Raw genomic sequence first — 15,614 nt, forward strand, 5'->3', positions numbered from 1 at the left:
GTACTAGTTAACAAAACCGCATTATAGGATAAGACAACAAATCAATCATTGAGCTTTGCCCATACAACAGCCATGTGCACCGAACTTTTCGGTGTTCTTCACCGAACTCAATTCAATGCAGTGCGACATAGAGTAGTAGTAATGGCGTCGCGCACACAATCTAATCAAGAACAGATAGCTGTTGAGACAAAATAATCATAGATTGATGGAGAGGTTACTACGTACTTCTTGCGATCTAGCTATTGCTATCGATCGCACCGAAAGTTAGGTGAGGGCACAAAGAAACAAGGACAAGATATCTATGCAATCATGCTTGCAACTGCAATAACTGCTGCATCTGCATCCTATCTTAGAGCTAGCACACACCGGCAAGGGAGAGGTACTCCTAACACAGACAAGCATAGCTGGATGCTTTGTCCGGCTAGCAACCGAAGCACAAGGACTCATCATGCGCCATTGCTATATATGGTTTGGTTGGTGAGGAGCTTAGCTGATCAACGGCCATCACGATCGGTAGTGTGGATGGATTGCAGCTCAGGGACAAGGATGGCCGGGTCATAACTTTCAGTTCTCCCAAAACCCGGAATGCGTGGGGCCACTACAGGTGCTCGTACTCCCGGTGCTACTCATCGCAATATAATCTATGGTGTTTTTTTTATCTAAATTATCATTAATTTGTTCGCAGAGATTTCTAATCAAACCCACACTCGTTTTTCATCAAAAAAATAATCCACACTCGTTGACTGTTTCAACATCTAAAACACGATTCGTGTTTGTCAAAAACAATTTAATATGAAAGGACAGACATATAGTTTCTATGAAAATACAAAATAGCTTGTTCAATATTTGGTGGCAGAGCACCGATTGCTCCCCTGGCTAGCTGGGAATGTGACTGTGGGGTGTTTCCCGCTGGCTGGGTTTGGCTAGCGTGCGGTGAAGACAAAAGAGTGGACCCAAGTGGCAAACCCTAGCCACCTCGTCTTTCACTTACTGAGCTGAGCACTATGCCACCCCCACTTTTGTTAGACTACTCGCAACCTCTGCCTTGCCAGCGGTTGCGCCTTTGCCTCCGCCTTGCCACCATTCGTGCCCCTCTCCGGGAGATGGCCTCCAACCCTACCGCCCCGACCACCAAACCTGGTTGTGTCGGGAGCCCAGTGCTCGAAGTCAAGCATTGTCCCGATTTCACCGTCCATTGCGGTAGTCCTTCTCCCGAGCCGGAGGCCATGCTCGTTGCGGACCTCCTGTCTTGCACGAGTCGCCATGCCCACCATGGTTCTCCACCTTGTGGCAACCGCCATGCCCATCGCGGTTGTCCTCTCTGCATCGGCCTCCATTCCCCTTGGGCTCTCCTCCCTGCACATGGACAACCATGCCCATAGTAGATGTCGGCCGACCCATCAACCACGTCGCTAATGTTCTCAACCAATCCATTGGTTTAGCGCAGTCTAAATGCACCCAACCAAACATAATTTGGCCTAAGCCAAGGAGAGCAGACCACTCAACCAAACAAGCCCACGTTGCTTTAGGGACACGGACTTGGCATGCATTGGCAACAAAGGCTAGCTAGGCTACAAATTGAAGGAGAATCAGATAATCCTTACTCCTACACAACTTCTACTATATGTGACTTCACTTGATACTCCAATCTGTTGAATTCAAAATGTATATACTCCCTCCAGTCCAAAAAAATGCAATATCACTTCCTAATAAGTCAGATAATTTTAACATATCCTATTTAGGATAGAGGGAGTATATATTTTAGGCTTTTGACACGATAAACTCTAAACATCGATACACGCATAAACAAGATCAAGAAATGTCATTTTATTGACACACCTCAACTACGGGTTTGAGTCCTTTATGTAATCTTTAAACATGAAGGCACAAAACATAGGGTATATAGCAATGGCGGATCTCAAGAAAAAGCATGCTACTCTTGCGACGGTGGTACTCACCACTGCACCATTGGATTTTTTGTGCGTAGGATTTACCTAGCGTACGTACGTGCACGACATTACTGCCTCTCTCTATCCTTCGATCTACAGTATGTACGTGACACACTGAGATCGCGAGTACCTACCACCACTATCGTACGTATGTGCAGGAAGTTTGCTAGAGTAAATCAATATGAGAGTGTTTAGTTGTCTGCATAAGGGCCTAGCCAGACTTGTGGAATGCAACCTAGACTTATTTAGTTGGTTGGATGGCCTGCTAGCCAGGCTTCAGCAAGTCCAAATCGGGGGATTTGGGTGGCTTGCTGCAAACGGTCGATTAGGTCGTTCTCCGCAAGCCTGACTTGGCTAGTCCCCACTACTGCATCTGCTCACCTCCTCCTTCCTTGCCCCTTCAACTCGGCGTCTGCCTCGCCTTCTTTCTTCCTCTCGACGATTCTTCCTCGACGACGAGAGGGCGCTGCTCCCCCACGCCGCCAGGATAGGCTCACGCTACTCCCCCCACGCCGCTACTCACCTCTTCCTCCGACACCACTCCTTTGCCTCCTCCAATGCTCTACTGGCTCACGTGGCACGGTGGTGGCGGTGCGGCCTTGGACTCGTCCAGCGGGTGGGTTGCAACCTATGGAGTTTGCCATGGAAGCCGTGCTCGCGCAGCGGCAAGGTCCCGGCGTTCCGAGTACACCACGGTTGGAGATCTGCCCCCTCCTCCCGTCGGCCCCTCCGTGCTCGCCTGGCGGCATGGCCGCGGCTCCCTTCAGAGTCCGCCATGGCCGGGTCTCCATGGACATCCTTCGAAGTCCGCCATGGCCTTCTTCTCCAGCTCACCGCCTCTAAATTGAGCTCGGTTGTGTGGACATGGATGAGAGCTTGACCTCTGAGCCTTCTGGTCCTCCTCTTCCATCTCGCCAACGACTCGGCCTTATTCTCTAGCTCGCAGCTCATAGTGGTGCGGTGGCCTGCTGCCATGGTTGCCGAGGTGCTTGCCCACTATGCCCACAACATGTTCAACTAAAGTCTTCAAAGGAGGTAAAATTACCAAGTGAAGGAAGAGATGAGTCTATACAAATTAAACCAAACAACCAAACACATCAATTCTTAGCCAAGCTTATCTAGTATAGACAACCAAACATGTGCTGATTGCATTAGATAAAACTGGCTAGAGCTAACCTGTCTTAGTTTTAAACCAAACATACTGTCGGCGTCTAGACTCGCGGTCTAGGCACTAACAAGTATAAATCTGCGTGACTGACCAAGCTTGGATGGTGATGCAAGTGAGACACAGAGGGTTTATACTGGTTCGGGCTAAGAATGCCCTACGTCCAGTGTGGTGGTGGATTCTGTATAACCTTGCACCCAAAGGTGCTTGCAGTAGGGGGTACAAGCTGGTTGCGAGAGAGGGCTAAGTCCCAGGTCTCGGCTTGGTGTGGACAGAGTGCGGACAGCTGCTCTGTGATAGAGTGTTGTGTGCGTGTTCTGGTCCCGCGTCCCCTCAGTTGTGAACCCTGGCTCCCCTTTTATAGTCTCAAGGGGAGGCCAGGTATTTACATGAGTAGATTTCTTTTATTGAGGGGTGAAAACACAGTCCCGACCCTGTTAAGGCCTGTCCATCTCGTCCTTGTGGGATGGTCGACGGCATGGCTGCTCCTGTAGAGGGTTACCGAACCCTGTAGGGTCGCGGGGGTCGGATCACCGGTCACTGTTGCATATCCTGTCAACAGTGGGAAATGACCACAAACAGTGGTGCTGCTTTACTTCACCCATTCCTTTTCTACTGTTCGGTAATGTGCTACAGTGAACAGGATGTAAAATGACAGAGGTAAGGCCACATTGATTGGGGTGGTTGAAACAGTCGTCGCCTTGCCCTGCCGCGTCATGGGGGCCGTTGCATCCGTCACGTCGGGGGAAGTCTTGTTGACCAGGTAGAGTGGGGTCCGGCGTCCGAGGCCCCGATGGGGTCGGGCGAGTCGGAACTTGCGTCCGAGGCCCTGATGGGGTCGGGCGAGTCGGAACTTGCGTCCGAGGCCCTGATGGGGTCGGGCGAGTCGGAACTTGCGTTCGAGGCCCTGATGGGGTCGGGCGAGTCGGAACTTGCGTCCGAGGCCCTGAGGGGTCGGGCGAGTCGGAACTTGCGTCCGAGGCCCTGATGATTGTAATTAGTATGTTCCTTCGCATTTTTTGTTACTCTGATTTGGGTATCCCTTATTACAGTACCCAACAGTAGCCCCCGAGCCTCTGAAGGGGTAGGTTTACCTCTTTAGAGGTTCCTTCCCCGAGGTCTGTTAGTTGACTCGGAGTCTTTTACTGTTGCCGGGGGGTGCGCGCGAGCGCACCCGCCGGGTGTAGCCCCCGAGCCTTTTGGAGGGATGGTGTTATTCCTTCAAAGGCTTTCACCCCTTGACACCTTTAGTCTGGAGTGTTTACGGGACAGGTTGCGTGTTCTTTGCACGTAGTGCCTGTTCCCGTGGTGCGAGGAAGCCCCCGAGCCCTTTCCCCGCGAGGGTCGATCAGGTCCTTTCTCGTCTTGTAATTACGTCCCTCATTCTTCCTTTCGCTCGGAGGAGGGGTGGGTCACGCCGTACTACCCTCGATGGGCGAGTGACGGCACTTCCCGGGAGCTACGGGCGGGTAGATCCGAGTGGATGTCCGAGCCCCGTTCGATAGGGGTCGGCTAGTGGCCTTATGGGCACATCTCAAAAAGTACCCGAGGGCAGTCACGGTGGATGTCGGAACCGTTCGCTAGGTTCCGAGGGCTCGATGCCTCCCTCGATGGGATCCCACTCTCGTGACACCCGCATGGGTCTCGGATATGGCTTGCAAAGATGCGCCGACTCCCTGTAGGGGTCGGACCTTGGCCTCTATTGTGCTCATCTCCAGCCATCCCTCACTCAGTTATCCTGAGGCGACTGTTCGAACCTGTGTCGCAGGTCAGTCTCGCAACCTCTGGAACGTAGGTGGCCATGGCCTGGGGATTTTGGGCCTCAAAAGGCTCTTTTTGGAGCTCGTTTTGTGGCGTCAAGGTCGGGCAGGATGGAATCTGTGCCCGACGGAGAACTGTCTTGCAGTTTTTTGCTCGGGGTCATGATGGGGTCGGGCGAGGCGGAAAATTGCGCCCGACGGAGACCTCCCTGCGATGCTTGGTCAGCGAGGGGGGTCGAGCGCCGCGTCCCTTGGAAGGAACCGCCCTGACATAACTTTTCAGGGCGCTTCTTTTGAGGCGCGGCGCGTGGGGACTCGAAACGGCCGTGCTGTCTCGCCCCGGTTTGGACGGGACGTTTCGCCTGCGAATTTAATGCGCGCGTGCGGTGGGCGCGGGAATCGGAGGGAGTTGGCGCTTCGAGTTTTTCACCTGAGCGGGCGACGGTTGCTCTCTCCCCGCTTGGCCTTCTTCGTAGGGAGTGGTCGTGGCTCGCTCCCTCCTATAAAAGCGGCCGCTGGGGTTTTGGTTCCTTTCCTCTCGCTCTCGCGCCACAAAGCCCTTGCCTCCTATTCTCCCTTGCGCCGCCATCCCTTCTTCCTCCACCGCGCAGACTTTCCTCTTCCTCTTGAAGCCATGGCCGGCGTCGAGGCGTGGCCACCCAGCAATGTGACCAAGTCCACGCTGGAAGCACGCGTGAAGGCGGGGATTCTCCGTCCCCTTAAGGATGTCGGGTTCCCGGAGTGGATTGTTCCCTCGGCGAACGACAGGGAGCCAAACCCGCCACCGGGCTACGTGGTTTGCTTCCTGTCGTTCTTAGACCGGGGGTTCGGGGTTCCGGCGGGCCGCCTGATCAGGGCCATCCTCCACTACTACGAGGTGGAGCTGCACAACCTGAATCCCAACTCGGTGATGCAGGCTGCCGTCTTCACCACAGTTTGCGAGGGTTTCCTGGGGGTTCCGGTCAACTGGAATCTCTGGCTTCACCTCTTCAAGGCGGAGATGTCGGCCCACTATGTGGGGAAGGAGAAATTCCCCCTGCGGGCCGGTGGCTGCACCCTGCAGCTTCGTCAGCAGCGGGCCGGGCTGTACATATGGAGCTCGATGCCATCGTCGAACCAGGGGTGGCAGAGCGGGTGGTTCTACCTCCGGAACGACGGCGGCCTGCTCCTGAAGTTCACCGGGAAGATGGTGACGGAGGTTCCCATGAAGTGGGCGTGGGGTGCTCCGTCCGAGGAGCAGAAGAGGCTCGCCCCGCTTCTTGCGGGGCTCCAGAAGTTGCGGGAGGCCCGAGTCACTGCGGCCACGGTGGCAATAGCGTTCCATAAGAGGAGCCTGCTTCCGCTGGCGCAGCGTCGGGTGCCCATGTACGGGATGACCCGGGACGCCCCTTGGGAAGGAACGAAGATGTTGGCCGAGCCAATATCGGCTACGGACATCACCGCCCGGGTCGAGAAGACCACACATTCGGAGTTGAAGAACTCTCGGGTGGTGCCGATGCGTCCTGAAAAGGGCTACATTTCCCTGGTAAGTATAGATTTTTTATGCCTTCTTTTCGTTTCCTTCTTGCCTTTTTCTTGACTCCTGATCGTCCGCAGAGGATGGGGGTCGTCAAAGACTCCCTGCCCCCTGTCCCAGAGGAGAAAGAGATCCGGGCCAAGAATCGGGCCCGGAACGAGGAGCAGAAGAAGGCCAAGGATGACAAAAAGGCGAAGGCAGCGCGGAAAGCGCAGCGGCGGGAGATCTCCGCCAAGAATCATCGCGAAGCCGAGAAGGCAGGGGTCGCCCCGCCTCCGTCTCCCGAGACTTCGGTCTCGGAAATAGAGGGCGGAGGAGGCAGCACCGACTGGCTCGACGAGCTTGCGGAGGAGGACGATGTTATCCCTCCAGCCGGCGGGGGAATCGAGGCCCCGGAGGATTCGCGGGCCCGAGGGGGGTCGGAGGCCCGAGGCGGGTCGGAGGCCCCTCAGGGGGCCCAAGCGCCGGGGGAGGGACGGGCCGCCCCTCACATCATTGTGGATGATGAGGATAGCGCCCCTCATGAGGGTTCGGCCCCGGAGGGACCTCAGGAAGGGGAGAGGGCGTCGGAGGTCGGGTCCGAGGCGCTTCCGCAACCGGTAGTCCCAGAGGCTCCGGCCGAACCCGCCCCAGCGACCAGGGCGGGAACTGGTGCCTCGGCGGAGGCGTCGCAGGCTGAGACCGCCACGGTATCTCCTGCGCCGTCAGCAGGCGAGGCCGGGATCGGACCAGCGGCCCCTGGTGCCGCGGGAGGCCCCTTGGGAGCTCCGAGCTCCCAGAAGAAGTCTGCTCCCCGAGCGAGGTACGTATGAGATTTATGATTCCTCAGCTGATTTTTTGTTTTTCTCTTTCTTCTAACTTGAAGTGGTTCCCCCAGCCGCAAGCAGAAGGCGCCCTCAGTGGCGCTGGCCCCCCTGAAGGCCGTAAAGAGGGGGGCTCAGTCGACTCCCGGGTCGACTAGGCCCGTGTCTCCACCGCCTCCAGGCTACGAGGAGGCAGGGCGCCACTCGGGGCAAGATACGGGGGCGCCACAACCCCAAGGACCGGAGGATGCTGACCTCGGAGGCGCGGCCCGTCCTGCGTGCGCTGAGGAGGGGCGAGCCATCGTGGTGTCCAGCGTGGCGCCCGAGGCCCCCTCGGCGTGAAGGGAGGAGGAAGCCGGATGGGGCAAGAGCCCCGTAATCTGGCCCAACCTCGGCGATGCCGAGGGGGGAGCCAGATTTGTCCTGGATGACCCGTCAGAGAATTACCTCTGGCAGGGTCTGGACGCGTGTGGGCGTGCCGGTGTCGAGGCCCTTAACCGAGCTACCCAGCTCGTGGGTCGTGACATGTTTAATTTGGCTCAGGTGAGATTTCTACCCGTGTTATAAAGTAGTTTTGTGCTTACCTTTGCGTTACTAACCCTCCGTGGGACTTCTGATCTTGCAGGCGCTCAAGGCCACCTCCCAGGAGAAATTGGTATTTCTCCGTCGGGAGAAGGATGCTTGGGCGTCCTTTGAGAAGGAGAGGGCTGCCAGGGAGGCGGCCGAGGGGGAGCTCGCGAAGGAGTGCGAGATTTCTGCCGACCTTCGGCAGAAGTGCTCAGCACTGGCCACCGAGGCTCGGGAGGCCCGAGACAAGGTCGCCCCCCCTAGAGGAGAGGATCGGGGCCCTCACACAAGAGTCCGAGGCGCAGAAAGCGGCAGCTGAGGGGTACAAGGGTGAGGTCGCTCGGCTTGAAGCTTTGCTCGCCGAAAAAGACCTTGCCTTGAACCAAGCTCAGACCGACCTGTCCGGGGCTCTGAGCGAGGTGGCCCGCTGGCATCAGAGCTCGGCGGAGCACGAGAGGCGTGCCGAGGGTGAAAGGTCCTAATATGGCTAGAGGGGGGGTGAATAGCCTATTTAAAAATTCTACAAACTCACTAGAGCAAGAGGTTAGTAAATAACAAAGCGAAGCTTTTTGCTCTAGCTCTAATGGGGTGTTTGCAAGCCACCGATCCAACAATTCTAGTTGATATAATCACTAGGCACGCAAGAGCTATGTCACTACTTACACTAGAAAGCTACCTAAAGTTTCTATACAAGTAAGTACGCTACTCTAGTTTGCGGGAATGTAAAAGAGTGGATGAGATAATTATACCACCGAGTAGGGGATGAACCAATCACCAATATAAACAATCAAGCACCGGGAGAATGCCAATCAAACACAATTGAAACGCCGATTTTTCTCCCGAGGTTCACGTGCTTGCCGGCACGCTACGTCCCCGTTGTGTCGACCAACACTTGGTGGTTCGGTGGGTAAGAGGTGTAGCACGAACCTCGTCCTCACTAGGACACCACAAGAACCAACCCACAAGTGAGGTAACTTAATGACACGAGCAATCCACTAGAGTTACCTTTCGGCTCTCCGCCGGGGAAGGTACAAGACCCCTCACAATCACCGGGAGATGGCCACGAACAATCACCAACTCGTGCCAATCCTCCTCCGCTGCTCCAAGCCGTCTAGGTGGCGGCAACCACCAAGAGTAACAAGAAAACCGCAGCTAGAACAATCCCCAAGTGCCACTAGATGCAATCACTCAAGCAAATGCACTTGGAATCACTCCCAAACTCACAAAGATGTATAATCTATGAAGGAGATGAGTGGGAGGTGTTTGCTTAGGCTCACAAGGATGTTATGTATGCTAGAATGCCAAGAGAGTGAGCCCCAAGCCAGCCAAACACGAATATATAGCCCCTCAAACAAATAGAGCCGTTGGCTCTTTCACTGGGCAAACTGCGGGGTCACCGGACGCTCTTAAAGGGGCACCGGACGCTCAACACCAGCGTCCGGTGCTCCAACGTCAGCCACGTGTCACGCTCGTGTCAGAATGTAACGGTCACCTGCAGTGCACCGGACGCTGAGCAAGTGAGCACCGGACGGTCCGGTGCACACCGGACTCATGCGCAGAGAGCTCCGCAAACTTGCATGTTCACCGGACGCGAGCCACCGGACGCACCCTCAGCATCCGGTGCTCACCGGACCCATGCGCAGAGAGGGTCGCAAAATGCCCGCACACCGGACGCTAACCACCGGACGCTCAAGCCAGCGTCCGGTGCCTATCGTCCGGTGCCTTACCCTAGCTGGGCCAGGCACTGTCTGCACCGGACGCTCAGACGCAGCGTCCGGTGCTCCAGAAGCCAGCGTCCGGTGAGTGTTTTCTCAGCGAGAAACACTCCCGTGACTTCTCCAAATTTCCCACCGGCGCAATAGAAAATATGCACTTCATTTTCTCGAAAAGCGCTGAATCCCGCCTCGCAAGCTCGGCGGGAGGGAAAGAGGAACCCATCCTCTCTCTACCTTTCAAACTCCACCTCCTTCTCAAAGTGTGCCAACACCACAAAGTGTAAACCAACTTGTGCACGTGTGTTAGCATTTTCACAACCATCTTCTTCGAAGGAGTTAAGTTAGCTTACTAGGTTCTAAATGCATGCACATGAACAATGACACCTAGTGGCACTTGATAACCGCTTAGCCAAAGAATTCCCCTCTTTATAGTACGGCTATCTATCCTAAATGTGATCACACCCTCTATGGTGTCTTGATCACCAAAACCAAAACCCTAAGCAATACCTTTGCCTTGATCTCCATAGGGTTTTGTTTTTCTCTTTCTTCTTTTCAAAGTTGAGCACTTGATCATCTTGTGGTCGTCACCATCATCACCATGATCATCACTTGCTCCAACACTTGGCATGTACCAACCTCATTAAGTCTACACACACTTAGTATAGAGGTTAGCATAAGGGTTTCATCAATTATCCAAAACCAAACTAGGGCTTTCAATCTCCCCCTTTTTGGTAATTGATGACAACCCTTTTTACAAAGATTTTCAATAAAATTTTCTTGGATTCATGTTGCTTGCCCAAGCATTTTACCATGTGCAAAGGTTATGGACAAGTTTCATAAACCCAAATTGGTAGCAATTGCTCCCCCTACATATGTGCTAAGAGTTTGGATTTGAAAGCTTGCACATATGCTTGAATAGGAAAAATAGGAGTCAATTTCTACCAAATGATGCTAAGGTGTAAAGAATGGACCTTTGAAGCGTGATACCAATCGGAGTTGCCAATATATACCATCCTTAGCACCATTAGTAACTAGACATTCACAAAAACTAGAACACTCCGTGAGATCAACATTATAAACAAGGTTCTAGAGGTTCTAGTACCACTTGTGAAACAACTAAAAGTCTAGTTACACTACCTATGCATGCTAGTTCTTCATTTCATCAATCAAACCTATAACTAGCATACACCACACAAGCAAGGCATTGGAGAGAAAGCTTCTAAAGCTAATACAAATGCAAGCAACCATATGTGATGCACATACAAATGCAACATACAAGTTTATGAGCTTGCTCCCCCTACTTGTGTGCTTCAAAATTTTAATTAATCCCCTTCTTTTATCATGTTACTCCCCTATCTTAAATCTTTGGGAAATTCTCTCCCCCTTTGTCATCAAAGACCACAAAAGGTGAGCTCAAATTTTAGATAGGTTAGTGTGAAACCATGTGAAGTGAGATTATTTTCCTAAATTGGTTCAATCTATATTACTTGCCTAAGATATTTAACTCGGTTTGATCCAAGGACAAGCTTCTTCACACCTCCAAATAAGGGTTATCTTGTACCATGTTGAGTTAAACACTTATAGCTCATATTCTAGATCAAACACTAGGATTGCAAGCCCACAAACATGTCATATGCTACCACTAGATCATGTCAAGCATAGAAGCAATAGTGGTACCATACAAGCATCAAATTTATTTGATTTTCATGAATGATCCTAAGACATGTAAGGAATGACTAGATGCACTAAGCAAGTCCTTAGCATAGGATGAATGACATGTCAAACAATTTTACCTTGCTTTGCTCGAAGGAGAGGCATGTCATATAATGGGGTGCATCAACACATATTTGAGAAGTCAAGTATGTTCAATTCATTCCTTAGCTTGCAAAACCTCTTCTCATCAAGTGGCTTGGTGAATATATCGGCAAGTTGATCATCGGTGCCTATACTCTCAATGCAAATGTCCCCTTTTTGTTGGTGATCTCTTATGAAATGATGGCGGACATCTATATGCTTTGTTCTTGAGTGTTGAACCGGATTGTTGGTGAGCTTCACGGCACTTTCATTGTCACATAGCAATGGCACTTCTTTGAAATTGATTCCAAAATCTTTCAATGTTGCCTTCATCCATAGAATTTGTGCACAACAACTACCGGCCGCAATGTACTCCGCTTCGGCGGTTGATAGTGCAACACTATTTTGCTTCTTGGATGACCATGAGACAAGTGATCTTCCCAATAGTTGACATGTGCCCGATGTGCTTCTTCTTTCAACTTTGCATCCCGCATAGTCCGAATCGGAATATCCAACAAGTTCAAACTTTGCACCTTTGGGATACCACAAACCAACATTTTGTGTATGTTTCAAGTACCTCAATATTCTCTTTGTTGCTTTCAAATGGCTTTCTCTTGGTGAGGCTTGGAATCTTGCACACATGCATACACTAAACATGACATCCGGTCTTGATGCGGTCACATAGAGTAGGCTTCCAATCATAGACCGATACAACTTTTGATCCACCATATTTCCACTTGTATCATTTTCTAGGCTTCCATTTGTTCCCATTGGAGTGCTAATTGATTTTGCATCATCCATACCAAACTTCTTGAGCATGTCTTTTATGTACTTGCCTTGACTCACAAATGTGCCATTCTTCAATTGCTTGATTTGAAGACCAAGGAAGTAACTAAGCTCTCCAATCATTGACATCTCAAACTCATTAGCCATCATTTTGCCAAACTCCTCACAAAATTCTTGGTTGGTTGATCCAAATATGATATCATCAACATATATTTGCAACACAAACAAGTCCTTGCCAATCTTCTTGGTGAAGAGAGTGGTGTCAACCTTGCCCATCTTGAAACCTTTAGAGAGTAAGAAATCTCTCAATCTCTCATACCATGCTCTTGGTGCTTGCTTCAAACCATACAATGCCTTTCTTAGCTTGTAAACATGGTTGGGTTTCTTGTCATCTTCAAAACCGGGAGGTTGCTCAACATAAACTTCTTCATTGATATAGCCATTGAGAAATGCACTTTTCACATCCATTTGATATAACTTGATATTATGTGCACAAGCATAGGCCAACAAGATCCTAATTGCTTCCAATCTTGCAACCGGGGCATATGTTTCACCAAAGTCAAGACCTTCAACTTGAGTATAGCCTTGTGCTACCAATCTTGCTTTGTTCCTTACAACTATCCCATCTTGATCTTGTTTGTTGCGAAAGACCCATCTAGTACCAATGACATTATGATCACTAGGCCTCTCAACTAATTCCCATACTTGATTTCTCTTGAAATTGTTAAGCTCTTCATGCATAGCATTGACCCAATCAACATCTCTCAATGCTTCATCAATCTTCTTTGGCTCAATGTGAGACACAAAGGAGAAATGCTCACAAAATGATGCCAGTCTTGATCTAGTTTGCACTCCTCTTTGAATATCACCAATGATATGGTCCAATGGATGATCTCTTGCAATATTTGTTGGTTGAAGTATTTGCACTTGATTGTTTGCACTTGGTTGATCATGAGATGATGTACTAGCTTGTTGATCTTGCACTTGAGTACCACTTGTACTAGCTTGATTTTGATCATGAGAATCACTAGCTTGCACATTAGAGGTAGGAAGCACTTGATCTTTGTCATCTTCAACATCAATCACCTCTCTAGGCCTTAAATCACCAATGTCCATATTCTTCATTGCATCGGCCAATTGAGTGCCTCTCACATCATCTAGATTTTCTTCTTCCTCTTGAGATCCATTGGTTTCATCAAACTCAACATCATGCACCTCCTCAAGAGTACCACTAGCCAAATTCCAAACTCTATAAGCTTTGCTAGTAGTGGAGTAACCAAGTAAGAATCCTTCATCACATTTCTTTTCAAATTTACTCAATCTAGTGCCTTTCTTCAATATGTAGCATTTGCAACCAAAAACCCGAAAGTATGCAATGTTGGGCTTTCTTCCATTCAAGAGCTCATATGGAGTCTTCTCCATCATTGGGTGACAATAAAGTCGGTTGCTATAGTAGCAAGCCGTGTTGATTGCTTCGGCCCAAAAAGAATGACTAACATTGTATTCACTCAACATTGATCTTGCCATGTCAATTAAGGTTCTATTCTTCCTCTCAACAAGACCATTTGATTGTGGAGTGTACTTGGCCGAGAATTGATGCCTAATGCCAAATTCATCACAAAGCTCATCAACTCTAGTATTCTTGAATTCACTCCCATTGTCACTTCTTACTTTCTTGATGGTTGTTTCAAACTCATTGTGTATTCTCTTGACAAATGATTTGAAGGTTGCAAAAGCATCACTCTTGTCACTAAGAAAGAATACCCATGTATATCTTGTGAAATCATCCACTATCACAAATCCATATTTATTTCCACCAATGCTTGTGTATGTGGTTGGTCCAAATAGATCCATGTGCAACAACTCAAATGCCTTGCATGTGCTCATGATGCTCTTCTTTGGATGAGTGTTGCCTACTTGTTTTCCGGCTTGACATGCACTACAAAGCTTGTCTTTCTCAAATGTGACATCTTTCAAACCTCTAACAAGATCATGCTTGACTAATTTGTTTAATTGTTTCATTCCAACATGACCAAGCCTTCTATGCCATAACCAACCCATGCTAGATTTAGTGAGCAAGCATGTTGATAATTGAGCTTCACTAGCATTGAAATCAACTAAGTATAGATTCTCATATCTAAAGCCTTTGAATATCAAGTTGGAGCCATCTACACTTATGATCTCTACATCATCAACTCCAAATATGCATTTGAAACCAAGATCACAAAGTTGAGCTACGGATAGCAAGTTGAAGTTCAAGCTCTCTACTAGTAGCACATTGGAAATGCTCAAGTCATTGGATATAGCAATTTTACCAAGCCCTTTGACCTTGCCTTTGCCATTGTCACCAAATGTGATACTATCAACACCATTGTCATCATTTGCATTGATTGAATTGAACATTCTTGAATCACCGGTCATATGTTGTGTGCACCCACTATCAAGCACCCAATGCCTTCCTCCGGCTTTATAGTTTACCTACAAAACAAATCAATGTTTCTTAGGTACCCATACTTGTTTGGGTCCTTGGAGGTTAGTGACTAAGCTTTTTGGTACCCAAATGGCCTTCTTCTTTGGACCCACAATTGGTGTACCAATAAACTTAGCATGCACACCCTTCTCACCCTTGGTAAGCACATAACAAGAATCAAAAGGAATGTAAGGTACATTAGCAATTTTCTTGTTCTTGTTCATTTTGTTGCAATTAAGCTCTAGGTGCCCAACTTGCTTGCATTTGTTGCAATATCGACCATTGCTTTTCACAAAGCTAGGCTTGTGAGTTGCAAAGGCTTTCTTACCCTTCTTCGGGGTATAGCCTAATCCCTCTTTGTTGAGAGAAAACCTTTGGCTACCCAAGCACTTTAGCAAGCGGGCCTCACCACCATAGGCTTTGCCTAGGGCGTGAGTGAGCTCATCCACCTCTCTCTTGAGAGTCTCATTCTCAACCTTTAGTGAGGTATCACAAGTGACACTAACACTAGAAGTAGAGGTAGAGTTGATGGTGGTGGATGAAGACCTACATGAAGAGTTAGTGGCAACAACAATAGGTGAGTTGGGTGATTCTTTAATTAAGTCACATGTTGTGCCCACATCACATGATACAACAACCTTTTCCTTGTTCTCTTCTAACAACAAGGAGTGAGCTTTCTCAAGCTTGGTGTGAGCCTTGCCAAGCTTCTCATGGGCTTCCACTAGCCTCTCATGATTAGCATTGAGCTCATCAAAGGATTGCTCAAGAGCTTTTAACTTCTTGGCCAATTCTTTGCACTTCTTGTTTTTAGATTGAATGAGAGAATCGGCTTGTTCTAACATGTCCATGAGTTGTTCATTAGTGAATTCATTTTCATCATCACTATCACTATCATGTTCATGTTCACTTTCACTTTCACTCTCATCATATTGTACCTTGTGGCCCTTGGCCATGAAGCATGAAGGAGTGTCGAAGAGTGATGGCTTGTTGTTGATAGCAATGCTTGCAAGCGCCTTCTTCTTGGATGCCTTGTCATCATCACTAGAATCATCATCCGAAGAAGCATCACTATCCCATGTCACAACATAG

This window comes from Sorghum bicolor, chromosome 10, assembly GCF_000003195.3.
Source record: "Sorghum bicolor cultivar BTx623 chromosome 10, Sorghum_bicolor_NCBIv3, whole genome shotgun sequence".
NCBI lineage: Eukaryota > Viridiplantae > Streptophyta > Magnoliopsida > Poales > Poaceae > Sorghum > Sorghum bicolor.